The 17,305-nt window shown below is 44.2% G+C and overlaps 1 protein-coding gene across 1 annotated transcript in view; it reads right to left on the bottom strand.

Annotated features, from left to right (window-relative positions):
* Positions 1-17,305, bottom strand: part of NPLOC4 (NPL4 homolog, ubiquitin recognition factor) — a 1,702,928-nt gene that overhangs the window by 473,320 nt on the left and 1,212,303 nt on the right. The window lies entirely within an intron of this gene.

Raw genomic sequence — 17,305 nt, 5'->3', positions numbered from 1 at the left:
GCTGGTGATTGAGTGGGGATGCGAATAGGTCTATTTGTGGCAGTCCCCATTTCTTTGGGATGACCTTGAAGATGTCCGGGTGTAGCATCCATTCGTGAGCATCCGAGGTAGTTCTGCTTAATATGTCGGCTAGGATGTTTTCTTTTCCAGGTACAAAAATTGCTTGTAACTGAATGTTGTAGCTCAGAGCCATATTCCATAGGTCCAGTGCCATCCGGCATAGAGGGTATGAATGAGTGCCTCCCTGTTTGTTGATGTACCACATGACTGTGGTGTTGTCTGTCCTTATCATCAACTGCCCTTCTTGGAGGAATGGTCTGAAATTCTGGATTGCTAGTTTTACTGCCAGCATTTCCTTTTGATTTATGTGCAGGTGCAGCTGATCTGGAGTCCATAAGCCTTGTATGCACTTGTCCAGCATGTGGGCCCCCCAAGCGAGGTCTGAGGCGTCCGTTGTGATGGTTTGGCTTGGTTGAATGCTGTGGAAGGGCAAACCTGGGTTTGACTGGCATGCCTGAGCCCACCATAGGAACTCTTGTTTCAGGCATGGGATTAGTGGTATTTCAGTTTCTAAGCTGTGCCTGTGTTGAGACCATAAATTCTTCAGGTACCACTGTAGCTTTCTCATATGCAGTCTGGCATGAGGAACCAGGACTATGCAGGATGCCATGAAGCCCAAGGCCTGCAGTACTTTCCTTGCTGTTAGTTTGTTCTGCTTTGTTAATGCCAAGAAGTAGAGAGGAAGTTGTTCTTGTTTTTCTGCAGTTAGGAATGCCATCTGTTTTACTGTGTCCAATTCTGCACCTAAGAAGGTTATTCTTTGGGATGGTATCAGTCTTGACTTTTTTATATTGACTGTATATCCCAGGGCTTGCAGTAAGCAAATGACTCTTTGTAAGTCTTCTGTTTGCTTGTTTTTGTTGTCCGCTTGTATCAGGCAGTCGTCCAGGTATGGATATATTTGGATTCCCTGAAGCCTGCAGTGAGCGATTACTGATGCCAGGCATTTCGTGAACACTCTGGGCAGTAGATAAGCCAAAGGGCAATGCTGAGAATTGATAAAGCTCTGATCCTGCAAGAAATCTGAGGTATCTTCTGCAATTTGGTCGTATGGGGACGTGCAGGTATGCCTCCTTGAGATCTAGAGTCACCAGCCAATACTCCTTGCCCAGCATGGGAAGAAGTTGCTGTAGGGTCAGCATTTTGAATTTTGGAACAATGATGAATGTGTTTAAAGCGGACTGGTCGAGAATAGGCCTCCAATTTTTCTCTTTTCTTGGTACCAGGAATAGTCTGGAGTAAAATCCCTTTCCTTGTTCCATAGATGGTACCCTTTCCACAGCTCTCATCTTTGCTAATTGAGCTATTTGTTTTAGAGCTTCTGTCTTTTGATTTGGTGGCAGGTTTGGCATTCCTCTTTTTCCTGGTAAAGTATGGAAATGGAACCTGTAGCCTTGGTCTATAGTTTGCAAAATCCACTTGTCTCTTGTGATATAGTGCCAGTTTTTTGAAAATAAGGCTAACTTTCCGCCTAAGGGTGCTGCTATTTGTTTCCTGGTAGGCGGTGCCAGAGCCAAGTCACTGTGATTGTCCTGTTGCAGTGGTAGTTGTTGTGTCTGTGCCTCGTTGGTTGTTACCTTGCCACTGGCGTCCCCTGTAGGCACCTCCTCTGGATTGATTTCTGCCTCTTGAACGCCTATTCCTGCCTCTCTGAGTTTTAGAGGAGTCTGGAAAGGACCAATATTTGGAAGGCCAGTTCCTGCTAAACCTTGGAGGCTGAACCTGTAAGAAATCTTTCACTGTTTGTACAGATTTTGCCTTCTCTTCCATTTTCTTCAGTACCTGTTGAGCAGGAGAACCAAATAAACTGACCTTATCCATAGGAGCATCTAATAGTTTTGCTTTAACATGATCCGCAAGACCTGTTCTTTCAACCATGCATGCCTTCTTATAACTGTGCCAGTCATGGCTGATCTAAAGGAAGCCTCCAGTGCATCATAGCCACATTTTAAAGAATGGTTACTAACCTGCTGAATGTTATGCACCATTTCTAGAACATATTTCTTATCTAAAGAATCATCAGAGGACAGTTTCTTAGTTAACTGATCAAGCATAAACTCCTGGTATTGGATCATATGAAACTGACAGTTCAATGCCCTAGCTGAGAGAGTAGCAGAGGTGTATACTTTTTTACCCCATCTCTCTAAGGACCTGGATTCCCTTTCAGAAGGGAGAGGGTTTTTAACTGAGGTCGAAGCTACTGCCTTAGGCCCCTGTGAGATATTCTCGGGATCTGCAAAAGGAGCCTTGTATAAATGGTGATGAGTGTCCGGGACCCTGTAGAACCTATCAGGCTTAGCAGGGGCTGGAGGTAAAGTATCAGGAGCAGTGCAAGCATCATTAAATGCATCATCTACAACAGGAAGAACTGGAGGTATAGCTAAAGGCCTATGTTGTGGTAAATGTAAAAAGGTCCTAAGCCTTTTCCTTGAATCTGAGAAATCTTGTCCCTGCCATTGGAATTGCTCTCTCATGGGATGTAAGGTTTCCCCAAAGGAAAATTCCTCTGGTGGAGAGGCAGAAGGAATCGATTCCTCAGCATCGGAGTCTTCATAAGTAGAAAAAGGAGCCTCTGGATGGTCTGTATTGTCTGTATCATCAGAAGAATCATCTGAGGACACTGGCTCAGGGGGCTCTGCTCTAGGTCTCTTTTCTGGAGGAGGTTGAGAGGCCCTGTCTGGGTGAGATTGGGATCCCCTAATTAAAGAGATGAGATCCTCTGCCAGAGTGAGCATTTGGGAACTGGAACTGGGCCTGTGAGAGGGGGGCTTAACAGGCACAGACTTAGAAGTTTTGGCTGCTTTAGCCCTGGCAAAGGCCTTTATGGACATGGCTGCAGGCGGCCTAGCAGCACCACGTGCAGGGGTTGACACATCCAAAGGGATGGTGTCCGATAATTCCTGTGAAACCACAGTAGCAGGTTGAACTTCAGAGGCCGATTCAACCAGGTTAGAAGGGGCCTCGGTAGTAGTCATGGATTCGGCTGAAGATAGAACCGTTTGCTCGGTTTCGGCTGAAACCGAGACACTCGCGGTTTGCTTAACCGCGGTTTTGGCGAAACCGCGGACCGCGAGTGTCGGTCCTTTTCTTTGCGTTTCTTAACAACTTGTGAAGTCGGAGGATCCGACGGCATTATGTATGCAAAATCTGAGCCGAAAAACTGTTCAGCAAACTCCGACCGACGTCTAAGAGTCCGTCGGTTGAAAGAAGCACAGGCTAAACAAGCTGCTACGTCGTGGTCTGGGCCTAAACAAGGTAAGCAGTAAGAGTGGAAATCTTTATGAGGTATTTGTTTCCCACAAGTTAAACAGTTATTCACTTTTTCTGACATCGGCTGAGGCAAGAAAGAGTCCCCAACGGGGTACTTAGCTTTTAGAAGTCTTCGAAGTAGTATTCGGTAGTAGTAATCTCTGGATCTGACCGACCGGCACTTGCGAACAGCTTCTGCTTCGGGCGCCACGCGGCAAGAAAGACTTAGGAAAATGGCGTCGGCTGATGCCTTTATACCCGAAGAACTGCAGCTATGACGTCGGGTGAAGTGCGACACCAGCCGAGGCCAGACCCAGACTTTGGAATCCGGCCGACCGAAGGGCTGCCTGACGACAGGACAACCCATTTGTAAGGACTGCAGATGCATCCTTGAAGGACATCAAGAAATCCTGGAGCAAAAAAAAAAGTAGTAGTAGTTTACTGTGTATAGAGGCAAATAAGTCTATCTGCAGAATACCCCACATGTGGACTAAGTCTAGGAAGACCTCCCTGTTCAGCCTCCATTCGTGAAGGTCTTCCATTAATCTGCTTACAAAATCTGCCAACACATTGCCCTGCAAGGGGATGTAAACAGCTAGGAGGGACAGGTTTGCTTCTGTGGCCTGATTCCACACCATACCAGCTAGTCTGCATAGCTGACCCCCCCCCGGCTTGTTTATGTACTATGACTGTAGTGTTGTCTTTGAAAATTCTCAGGAGACCTGGTCCCACGTGTGGATCATCTGCAGGGCCTGAATTAGTGCTCGTATCTCCTACAGGTTGATGTGCTTTGCTCTTAGATTCAGTAACTATTGGCACTGGACCCACAGGGAGCTCAGTGACCCCCATGCAGCATCTGAAGCATGTGTGTGTGTGTGGCTTCTATTTTGGTATCAGCACTTTGAAAGGCAGGTCTGTGTTGAAACTATAAAATCCACCACTGAATTTATTTTTTTAAGCAGGGGGGAAAACAAATCTGAGACACACAGGATAAGAATGCTGGGACCAAATGGATTTCAGGTACCACGGGATCTTTCTCATATGGAGTCTTGCAAGGGAGACCATGGGCATGTTTGTGGCCATAAACCCCAGTGTCCAGAGGATTTCCCTTATGATTCAAGTCTGAAAGGGTAAAGGAGATTGGAAATAACTGTAGAGACTTTGTTCCTTGTCCAGAGGAAGGAAAGCATGCATGAGTTTGGTATATGGTCTGCAGCCTAAGAAAACCAGGTCTTGGGTGGGGTTCTGCCTTTTTAATTTCTCCAAGTCTTTTGGGTTTCTAATACCATGACGGGAATGGACCCCATTCCTAAGTCAAAGTATGATTAAAGTTCATAAAATTAGCATTGTTTCAATCTTTGATGTCAGCCAGTAGTGCTCTTTGCAGCAACTGCAATGTGCCCAGTAATGACTCCTTCTGCAGTTCGTATGGAGTTACATGCATTGGTAATACATTCAAACACAACTGCAAATTCTTTTTTATAAGACTCGTTGCTTCTACTACTATTGGAACTGTCTGGGTATCTTTCTTCCACATTGCTCTCGTTTCTGCCTGCAGATCCTGATATTTTATGACTTTGTGTCTCTGTATGCAAGGCACTGCAGTCACTGGGTGTGGCAATTTCGATGATCAATGCTACTTTTGTCTTCTTTTCTTGGACCACTATATCCGGTTTTCTAGCATCTATCTTTTGGACTGTTAATAATGGGTGATCCCATGTGATATAAACTTAATTTTCTATAATGCTTTGTGGCTTATGTTTCAATGTTTTTCAGCCACTTCAATACCATAATGTTTTCACAATCCCCAGTGCAACAGTCTCGCCACATTACGCCTTTCAGTATACAGTCCTTCTGCCATTAGTGAGTCACAACCAGCAACAAGGTGAGTGACTGTTTCCAATTCGGTTTTACAAAACCAACATTTGTCTGTTTCTCCCACATGTTCAATGGACTTAGTGGGCTACATACACGCTGGTTTACAATCTTGAGCTGCCAATATTAACCTTTCATTTCTTGGCTTAAATTCACATCTCCTTAACCATTCCTGCGTTCGTTTCTGATCAACATGAGGTTCTTCCAGAAGATTTCTATACTTACTACTATATTTATGTTTTTTCCACATTTCTCGACTTCTCATCTGGTCCTTCACCTTATATTCTTTCTTTTGTTGTTTGCCATATTCAGTTGCTGCCTAGTTTTTATCTACTTCTGGTTTGATTTCCATTCCTGCTTGATGTCGATATGCTTCTGCTAAATTAAGCAGAGAAGTCATCTTAGATTTATTCTCATGTTTCAAAACTTTTACTAAATTTTGATCTTGTGAGGTCAGTAGATGTGTGGAGTTCCACGATTGCAGAACTATACATGTAATCAATTTCAAGGAGTTCCAGAAAAACAGGTTTTGGGTGGGGTTCCAGTGTGGATTTTTGAATATGATCACGAGCCCAGATTCTAGTGGAAGAACAAGGTGAAACAGGTGAAGTAAAAGGATCTGTGGAGAAGGTGCCTGTATTAATAGTTCATCTAAGAATGGGAATATTTGAATTCCCTGATTCCCCTGATTCATGTAGAAGGCAATGACTGGACCCAGACACTTTGTGAAAACCCTTGGTGCTAGAGAAAGTTCAAAATTCAAAGCAGAGAACAAAGTGTGATATGCAAGCTAAAAAGAAATTTCCTGATAGTAGGGTGGACCAGGATGTGAAAGTAGGCGTTCTTTATATCCAAGGATACCAAAAATGCTTACAAAAGGATGAAGGACAGAAGAGTTTGGACAGACAGCATTTTGAATGAGGGGAACTTGAAGAAAGTGCTGAAAATGAACAGATTTAGTATAGGTCTCCATTCTCCTTCCTTTCTTAGAACAAGAAAAATCTTGAACAGAACCCTTTTCCCACATGCTGGTCTGGCACAGGTTTTATTGTGCCTTGGTGGAGCAAGGCTTAAATGATATGAGGTAGGAAACATTATCCGACTGGGAGGTGAGAGAAGGACATCCTTGAAAAGAGGGGCTTTCTTCTAAGTCATTCTGTAATCCTGTTGAATAATGGAGAGGCCAGATTTGACTGCGATTATGAGCTGCAAATTTCCCATAGATGAGGTAAGTCTTTTGAACTGGAGAAAAGGACAAAGAGGCCTGGGTAAAGAAACAAGTAACAAGGTTGACTACTTTGGGTGGAGAGGCCTCCCAGATTTTGAATCCCTGTCTGGTTTGTCTAGAAATCTTTTCCTAGGCATGTTTTTTGGCCTTATTAGGGTCTTAGACTCAATTGAGACATGGAGGTGGGGTTATTGGGCACTTTCTTTGATACACGGGAATTGAAAAAGAAGAAAAAGGCGTCTGCAACCCTTTATTTTCACCTGATCTTGTAAGGTTTTAAACAAGTTGGCTGCATCAAAGCCAAATAAAAGATCCTTACTCTAAGGAGAATCTAGCATCTTAGTTTTGATGTCTTCAGGAAGGGATGGAGAGTAAAGCCATGCATATCTTCTGATAACAGAACCAGTAGTAAATGCATTGGAGGAAGCCTCGACTGCAACGTATCTGCATTTCATGAGCTACTATAGACATGGCTGTTTGCTTAATGCCCGGTCCTTCCTAAGAAGCCAAAGGTTTTTATTTAAGTTTCCCAAAATAGACAGTAAATATTTAGTTATTTGCATCTGATAGTTCAGGGCACTAAAAGCTAGAGTGAAAGAGGCCATTCCGGTGGCACAGAGGGATAAAAGTCTTGATTAAGACCCAGCCAACTAGGTTTGATTAGCGGCTCAGGTGACTGACGGAGCATCAGGGAAACATTGGCATTACCATCCAGGGTGGGTGGGCGAGTCAATCAGCATATCCGGTGTCAATCTGTAATGGAGGCTATGAATGCACATTAGTAGGTGTGCCTAAAAGAGGGGGAAAAAGGGTGAAAGCAGGGCAATGAGGTACACATCTCCACTGTACACCCACTCCTCAGGCAAGAACCATTAGGTCCAAGTGGAAAGGGGGGATAGTGGGTAGGTCAAAACAAATCTGATGGATGCAAAGACATGCCTAGCCCCAGATGTTTACAGTCTATGACTGGACCCAGCATTACTGGAAGAGTCTGATAAGCAAGGAGATGGCTGACAGACCTGGTGTAGACAGAGTACCTTCTAATGCAGGAAGGGAGGAGAAACAAACTTAAAAGAGGTGTACACCTTTTTCCCCCAGTCTACCCACTGCTCTGCTACCTTTATCTAAGTGGAGAACATTATCAGCAGGTAGAAGTTTTGAAGGTTTATCTGTAGCAATGGGACCTGTCAAGAGGTGCTTGTACAGAAACTTTAAATCTTCCAGCACTCTGGAAAATCTAACAGGTCTTTAGGGGCTGGTGGCCGACAGTCAGGAATAGTGGAAGAGGATGCAAAGCTACCCAGAAAGGCCTCCAGGAGGAAACTGGAGCAGAAGCAGGGGTGCCTATCTCTAGAAGGTTAATACTTTTTTTGCACACCCAAAATTTGATTGGAATCCTATTCAAAGGGATTTATCATGTCAGAAGTGTTTTTCCAAATGAGCTTCCTCAACAGGGAAATCAGGGAAAGGAAGTCTTCATCAGAGTCCACTTGGCCTGGAGAGGGTAACTATGAACAGTAGGCCAAATGGTGCTCATCAGAATCTGGCTGTACCTCAACATTCTTAGACAATGACTCCAACTGCTTTTTTTGAGGGTTAGCAGGAAAAGGAGCAGAGGAGGAAAGGGATGGTAGTTTGAGTGCCACTACAGCTTTAAAAAGGCCCTGGGAAAAATCCATTCACTCCTCTTCCTTGGACACCCGAGGGGAGGAAACATTTTTAGTTTTCTGTTTTCTTTTTAGGTGTGTCATTTGATTTCACAAGACATGGCAGCTCTTACCCCTGAAGCACCTTGATAAGTGACCCCAGTATTTCCGCTCTAACTAAACTTTGTGAAATACCTTTTCACCAGCATCAGTAACATCAGTTGTTTTGGACATATGTAAATCATATGTTATACATGCCTTTGGCAGGGTCGCTTTAGAGGCATCTGAGAAGGCACTGGGTGTAATGCAGGTTTCAGTGGGAATGTACAGGTCCAACTGGGCAGACAATGTCAGACCTAGGCTTCTTGAACAACTTTTCTGGAAAAGTAGGGGACGTCAATGATGTAAGGATCTGCCATCTACGCCTGGGCAAGGCACTTAAAGCACTGGGTTTCCAAATAAGTGTTGAAGAAAGAAAGTCAAGTCCATATGATTTTAGGTATGAAGGACTGGCAAATAGGGCAGATTTTAAAATTATGCTGTGCAGATAATTAGAAAAGGCAGTGGGAATGGTGATCGCTCTAAGGAATCTACCTTCCACAACTGCACTTTCCCCTCATAGCTGACATCTAATAGAGTTAGAAACACAAACGATACAAGAAAAACAGAAGGAAGGTTCCATAAAAGGGCACTTATCTACACCAGTGAAGGCTAATGATACCAACAAATGTGTACAACAGATCGAAGGGTACAAGACCTGTGTTTGGACTGATGGCAAGACAGTGTAGGGTTTTAAGCTTATATGTCCACTTAGGTACCCTTACCCCTGGAGGCTTCAGTCATATGTTGGATTTATGGCTCTACCTAATAGACTCCTCCTGCACTTGTTTTTAGTCATTTTTAATTTAACTGTATTTTTTAAACTGTTTGGTCTAACATTGCTACATACTCAAGTGTGCTAGCTTGCACTGCATTTGAATTGTTTTTACTGCTGTTTTAGCTACGTTTCTGTGTGTGTGTGTGTGTGTGTGTGTGTGTGTGTGTGTGTGTGTGTGTACATACATACATACACATATATATATATATATATATATATATATATATATATATATAAATATATATGTATGTGTGTGTATATATATATATAAATATATATATATATATATATATATATATATATATATATATATACACACACAAAATACCTTTCCTGTAACTAGTGTAGTCCAGATTCAGATTTGCTGTATCCAGGACTGTATGTAAGCTTCTGAGCCCCCAAGCTTTCTGTGTTGGAGGGAAGCCTTCTAGCTTATCAGTGGGAGTGGTAAGCACTAGGTAACCTATCTACCACATAAGGAGTGGTTCTGGCCCAGAAATTGTAGTTATTGGCCGTTTGGGCAGTTTTTCCATCTCTCTCAACTTTCTGATTTAAAAGCCCGCATCTGCACTTTTCCCCCCTTTCCTGTAACTAGTTTAGTCCAGATACAGATTCTTAGTTTTAGCACTTGAATTTGCTTATTCATGATCAGCACTTGTTCAGAACTTGTAAGCACTAAATAACCTACTAATTACTACAGCACTCAACCTTCCTCATTACTTAGAGGAAAACAGTTTTGGTACTCACTTTCCTCACTTGCTTAAGAGAAAAACAGCTCTTGTACTCACTTTCCTCACTTATCTAGAGGAAAATAGTTTTTTATTCAGGCATGTCCAAGGGTCAGCTCCCAGTGTTCTCTCCTGTCTATATGATGAATCTGGGCATCTTGGGGCAATGTAGAAATTGCCTCATGTACACAGACAACCCTCTCCTCCTAGCACCCAACACTACAACTTGTGAAAGATGTACTTATCTAGCCAAACTGGAGGTAAAGCTCTCTCCAATCAAGACTGAACTTGACAGTCAAAAGGACCACACCACACTCATCACATAGTCTCACTAAATCTACACCACCAAAATCCACACATAGTAACACAAAAACATTCACGGAGGCTCTCAACAATAATCTGTCTAAGCAACAGAGACCTCCAAAGCAGAAATGCAAGCAACCTCCAACCCCCAGCACAACCCAAATGACACATAGCCCACAGATTCAGTGTGCCACTCAACCACAGCCAATAAGGCAAAATAACGTACCCAACACACTAGTCATAGGGGACTCTATAGTCAGGCACACTGCAGTCCCACTCACCAGGCTAAACAAGGAGAAAGTTACTGTCAGCTGTCTGTCGGGTACCAGGATCCATCACATAACCCACGCACTTAGGTCACTCCACAAGTACAAATATGACTCTGATTTTGTCCATGTTGGTGTGAACGACCTGAGATGTACCTCCCTGGACTACATGAAGAGACATGGAAGAGCTCTCCGATCTTGTAGCCCAAGCAGGTATAACCCTAGCCCTGAGTAGCATTCTGCCATCACCCAGAATGATGCCGCAGTACAAGGACAAAATGATTGACTTCAACAATTGGCTAAGCTTCTGGTGCCATTCTAAAGGGATCCAGTATCTGTCTGCCTGGGATGACATGGTTGACAAACTTCGAAGCTTTGCCAGAGATGGCCTGCACCTGCACCTGTCACCCCTGGGATTCCAGATACTGGCTAAGGTTCTTGCCGCCCCTATAGTGCCTTTTTTAGGCAAGGTTCAAATGACAAATTCACCACCATAACAGGAACAGGCAAGCAAAAAAGTACAGTTTTGTACCTACCATAAATGTAGATGTTCGAGGATCCACATTGCTGCAGTCCTTACTATTGGGTAGTCCGCTGTCCAGTCGGCCCGAATACCAGAGTATATGGCTGACGTCGGTCAGGGCGCATTAGACTGACGTCAGTACGTCAGGGTACTAATGCGCATGACCGACGTCATATCCTCAGTCTTTTCTTGCCCCAGATATCAGAAGACCCTAAAAAGACAAGGCCCAAAATACCTGCACCAAAAATATGTACATTATATACAAACATATATACAAAAATATCAGCAGATAACCTCACCTACACAACCACCCCCAAACACAGAGGGAAGGAGGGAGGAATTGGACTGCAGCAATGTGGATCCTCGAACATCTACATTTATGGTAGGTACAAAACTGTACTATGTTCTTCGTTCCACATTGCTGCAGTCCTTACTATTGGGTAGAATCCCAAAGCAGAGGTAAGGGAGGCTGGCAAATCATAAAGAAGCAGGAGCTGACAACATGCCTTGCAAAATAGCTGTGGCAAAACCAGCCCTAGACTTAGAGTAGAGAGGAAGGCGATAATGCTTAGAGAAAGTATGCACTGAACTCCAAGTAGCTGCCTCCAAAATATCCTTTGTTGCCACCCCCCTTAGAAATGCAGTTGAAGTGGCAGTAGCCCTAGTGGAATGAGGCCTAATCCCAGCTGGAATCTCCTTGCCATGATGGGAATAACAAAATGCAATGCAAAACCCAATCCACCTAGAAATAGTCTGTTTTGACACAGGCTTGCCCTGTGAACTCAAAGCAAAAGAAACAAACAACTGCTGAGACTGCCTAAAATCCTTAGTCCTGCTTAAATAATAACGCAATTGCCTGTGTACATCTAAAGTGTGCAAAATCTTTTCCCCTTTATTCTGGGGGTCTGCATAAAAAGTAGGCAAATGAATAGTTTGGTTTAAAGCCACACTAGAAACCACCTTAGGCATAAAGGAAGGATTAGTACGTAATGATACCCTATCCTTATGGAAAAACAAAAGGGCTCTACTGCCATAAGGGCCTGCAACTCAGACACCCTTCTTGCAGAAGTAATAGCCAACAGAAAAGCAGTCTTCCATGACAAGTATTTCAATTCAGCAGTAGCCGCAGGCTCAAAAGGTTGTAGAGTAAGTTTTTCCAACACAAAATTGAGATCCCAAGCAGGAGTAGGAGCTCTACGTGGGGGTCTTATATTCTTTGCCCCTCTAAGAAACTGCTTGAACAAAGGATGCGAAAACAATGGTGGGTCACAATCATAGTGAGCTGAAATTGCTGCAGCATGAATCTTAATGGAAGAGAAGGACAAACCTTTGTCCAATAACTCAGTAAGATATTGAAGAGCCACACTCAAATTAGGCTCAGAAATCTCCAAATACCTTGCTGCACTCCAAAATAAAAATCTCTTCCATTTTTCTGCGTACACTTTCCTTGTACTAGGTCTTCTAGCTTCCATAATCACATTTAAAACTTGTTGAGGAAGTTGAGACCGGCTGTCTTTCAAAACAGAATATGCCATGCTGTTAGATGAAGAGAGCGAAGCTTGACATTGAGCAGGTGGCCTTCTCTCTGAGACAACAGGTGCGGAATCAAGGGTAAAGGCCATGGAGGCTTCTTTACTAGACTCCTCAGTAATGGGTACCAGTGCTGCCGAGGCCAATCTGGAGCTATTAAAATCATCCTTGGCTTGTCTTGTCTGACTTTTAGAAGCACCTTTGGAAGAAGAGGCAGAGGTGGAAACGCATACACATGAAGATTTTTCCAACTGAAAGAAAGAGCATCCACTTTCCAAGCTGTGTGATGTAACCTCTTTGTGCAAAACTTTGGCAGCTGGTGGTTTAGTGGAGAAGCGAACAGATCTATGTCTGGAGTTCCCCAAGACACTGTCAACCTTTGAAATACATGAAGATCCAGTTTCCACTCGTGGGGATCCATGATTTGTCTGCTTAACACATCTGCTAAGGAGTTCTGTGCTCCTGGCAGAAACCTTGCCTGAAGAGTTAGTTGCAAGCTGAGCGCAGTCTCCCATAAAATCATTGCTTGCCTGCACAATGGGTAAGAATGTGTTCCCCTTGTTTGTTGATGTACCACATGACAGTTGTGTTGTCTGTTAGAATCAACACCTGCCCTGGAAGAAGTAACTCCTTGAAAGCCATTAATGCAAACTGGACTGCTAACATCTCCTTCATGTTGATATGTAGATGCTGTAGTCTGGCAGGCCACTTGTCTTGTATCCACTTTCCATTTAGATGAGCTCCCAAGCAATGTCCGAGGCATCTGTCGTTAAGATCTGACTCGCCTCTGGCCGGGTCACAGAGAGTCCCTTGTTTAGGTGACATTCCTGAGCCCACCACAAAAATTCTTTTTGAAGGCAAGGTATTATTTGAATGACAGTGTCCAAATCCTGGCAGTGCTGTGTCCATACATTTTTGAGATACCATTGTAGCTTCCTCATATGCAGTTTGGCATTGGGAAGCACCAGAATACAAGATGCCATGAACCCTAATGCTTGAAGGACTGTCCTTGCAGTCAGCACGGACTGATGAGATAGTTGATGGAAGTAAAGTGATAGACTCTTTTGTTTGTCCGGGGTTAAAAAGGCCATCTGGGCTGCTGTATTCAGTCTCACACCCAGAAAGCACATGTCGTGAGAGGGTACTAGACTGGACTTTATTTCGGTGACAGAATACGGTAGGCATCTTAGCACTGCTATAACATATTCCAGATGCTGTAGAAGGTCTTCCTTTTCTTGAGCCAGAATCAGGCAGTCGTCCAAGTAAGGATAGATTTGAATTCCTTGTAGCCTGAAGTAAGCTATCACTGGAGCCAGAACCTTTGTGAATACTCTGGGCAGTAGATAAGCCAAAGGGCAATGCAGAGAACTGATAATGAGAATTTCCAGCTCGAAACCGCAGATACTTCCTGCAACTTAGCCTTATAGGCACATGAAGGTAAGCTTCCTTGAGATCTAAAGTTACCATCCAGTGATCTTTGCCCAGTAGAGGTAAAAGCTGTTGTAACGTCAACATCTTGAACTTGGGAATGTCCAGATAAGTGTTGAGGAGAGATAAATCCAAAATTGGTCTCCACGTGTTCCCCTTCTTTGGTACTAGGAACAGGCGAGAATAAAATCCTAGGCCCCTTTCTGATACAGGGACTGGCTGAATGGCCCCCATCTGGAGTAACTGAGAAATTTGCTTGTGAGCCTCTTTTCTTTGTGGAGGAGGAACGTCTGGCATGCCTTTGAAAGGGGGCAATGTATGGAAATAAAACCTGTAACCGTGGTGAATGATATCCAACACCCATCTGTCTTGAGTAATTAAATCCCAAGTTTCTTTGAAAAGAGACAGTCTTCCTCCCAAAGGAGCTGCCAGACGAGAATCTACTGGCAGCTGAAAAGGCAGGTCATTGGGTCTGTTTACGAAAGGACTGACCCCTGCCCTCACCAGAAGTCTGAGCAGGTGAACTCCCTGTTCTAGGCCTAAAAGAACCTTGAGCTCTGCCCCTACCACGTCTAGACCTACCCCTAGACTGGGAATCATAAGCAGGATATGTCCACCCCTTAGCAGGCCAATTTCTACTAAACTTCGGTGGCTGCACCTGCAAAAATCTTTAACAGTTTGCATAGACTTAGCTTTGTCCTCCATTTTCTTTAAAACTGCTTCCACAGGCGAACCAAACAACACATCAGACTGCAAAGGAGCATCCAAAATCCTTATCTTAACATGCTCAGCTAAATTCTGATCCCTCAACCAGGCATGCCTGCGAAGAACAGAACTAGTGGCAGCCACCCTCGAGGAGGCCTGTACAGCATCAAAACCACATTGCAAAGAATGCTTACCCACTTGTTCAGACACATGAACCAAATCCAGCAACTCTTTACACTCAATACCTTCCGCCAAAGCATCCACCTTAGATTTCAATTGTGAAAGGAGATAATTTTGATATTTTAGCATGTGAAACTGACAATTCAACGCTCTCATGGCTAGAGTGGAAGAAGTATACACTTTCTTTCCCCACCTATCCAAAGCCCTTGCCTCTTTATCAGTGGGAACAGGATTTTTAACCACAGAGGCCTTAACACCTTTAGGCCCCTGAGAAACAGTTTCTGGGTCCGCCCTAGGACTCTTAAACAAATACTTATGAGCTTCGGGCACCCTATAGTACCTATCAGGTTTAACAGGAGCAGGAGGCAAAGAATCAGGGTTCAGGGAGGCCTCTGCAAAAACATCTTCCACCACATTCAACACAGGAGGTATAGCTAAGGGCCTATGCTGGGGTAAAAACAAGAATTCCCTAAGCCTTTTCCTGGAATCAGAGTAATCCTGGCCTTCCCATTTAAAGTGCTCCCTCATGGAATGCAGAGTCTCTGAAAATGAGAAATCCTCAGGAGGAGAAGCTGTAGGAGTGGAATCATCCACATCAGAATCAAAATAAGGAGGATACTCCTGCAAATCTTCCGCAGAAGACTCAGAAGCCTCTGAACACTGTTCAAAACTATCAAACTCCGGTTCCACCCTAGGCCTCTTTATCAGGAGGGGGCATAGAACCTCTAATCATAGTAATCAAATCTTCTGCCATTTTAAGCATATGTTTCTTAGGTACAGAACCCGAAATGCTAGGAGAAGCCCCCACTGAAGCTGAACTTGGCCTACCTCTCAAAGAAGTTTTGGCAACAGAAGGAGAGGCTCTAACTACCTTGGGAAGAGAGGGAAGAACAGTTACCTGAGAAGCCCCTTCAGCCTGGCCTACCTCCTGAGAAGGCACATCCTGTAACAGTAAAGTTTCTGCCTGAGACTCCATAGAAACTCCTGGCAAAACCTCTGGCTCCACTGAGCCTTCTAAAGAACCGACGTCCGGGACTGCCGGTTCATCAACCCTAAGCTTCGCTGTTTTGTCCTTGCGCTTCTTGGACGAAGCGGGCGTCGGAGCATCCGACGGCATTTTATAATTGCAACGCTTCCCAAACACTAACCTGGCACAGTCTAACCTCCTCTTAATAGTGCGTTTGTTAAACCTAGCACAAGAGCGGCATCCAACAACGTCGTGCTCAGGCCCTAAACAAGGTATACACAAGGTATGGTAATCCCTATGAGGTATCTGTTTCCCACAAGAAATACAGTTATTCACTTTTTCTGACATCCGGTTAAATACTGAGGCAAGAAAAACCAAAATGTTCCCCAACGGGGTACTTAGCCAACTCTGATTCGGTCTGAAACTCCGGTTTCGGAAATATTTCAGAACGCCAACCTGCACTCGCAAAACTGCTTCTGCATCGGACCATGCGGCAAAAATGACTGAGGATATGACGTCGGTCATGCGCATTAGTACCCTGACGTACTGACGTCAGTCTAATGCGCCCTGACCGACGTCAGCCATATACTCTGGTATTCGGGCCGACTGGACAGCGGACTACCCAATAGTAAGGACTGCAGCAATGTGGAACGAAGAACATCTGAGGGTGATGCTACTCAATGCTAGAAGTCTAAATCTCAAAATGCACTCACTCGAGGCACTCCTTAAAATGGAGAACATCGATATCGGTGCAGTGATTGAGACCTGGTTCAAGGCTCCAGAGAGCACCCCTGCACTACCAGGCTAGAACTCATACCACACTTTTCGGCCATGTAACCTGGACCGGAACACCAAAGGCGGAGGTGTGTCCATATTCATTAAGGATATCCACACCTCCAGGTTAGTTGCTCAGCATAATGCAGCCGAGGTTATCCAAGTGCAACTAACTCTAGGCAAAACTGCAATCCAAATTGTAGCTTGCTACAGATCACCCACCATGCCCCAGGATTCCCACTCCTCTTTTCTTGATGTACTGGAAAATATTAGGGTTCAACCAAACACCCTAATAATGGGCGATTTCAACTACCCCACCATTAACTGGGAAAACTACTCATGCACCAACTCCTTCGCTCAACGCTTTCTGGAATTCATAAACTCCAATGCCCTGGATCAACTTATCCACACCCCCACCAGGGGCAACAATATCCTAGATCTAGTCATTACCAACAAGAGTGACCAGAGTTCCACACCTGAAGTCAATGCCTCATTGGTCCGATCCGACCATAAGCTAATTATCCTAGATATCTACATCCTGCCCCCACCCCCACCCCCCCATTAAGGAAACCATGGTAAAAAATTTCTCCAAAGCCAACTTCATGCTTCTTAAGACAGAAGTGGCAAACTTCATGACACCCATGCAGATGGACAATACAGCTACGACTACTGAATCCTACACAATTGCACTTTATAAGCACTTACATGAGTGCATGGATCGTGCTATCCCAAACAGAACCAAGATGCTATCCTCCAAAAAAAGGAAGCCAATCTGGTGGTCCTATGCCATAAACAAACTGTACAACAGAAGGAAGAAACTGTTGCAAAAGAGAGTAAAATCCCATGAGTGCAGGAGCTCCCTGGTCGGCCTCAGTAAGAAGCTGCGATCCCTGATAAAATCCTCCAAAGCTAGTTACGATAACAAAATCACCACTGATTCTAAAGACAACCACAAAACATTCTATA

The sequence above is a fragment of the Protopterus annectens genome, chromosome 10.part0 (assembly GCF_019279795.1).
Source record: "Protopterus annectens isolate FY-2018-M chromosome 10.part0, PAN1.0, whole genome shotgun sequence".
Lineage (NCBI taxonomy): Eukaryota > Metazoa > Chordata > Ceratodontiformes > Protopteridae > Protopterus > Protopterus annectens.
Note: the sequence above shows the minus strand (reverse complement) of the source record. Positions and strands in the feature narration are given on the sequence as shown.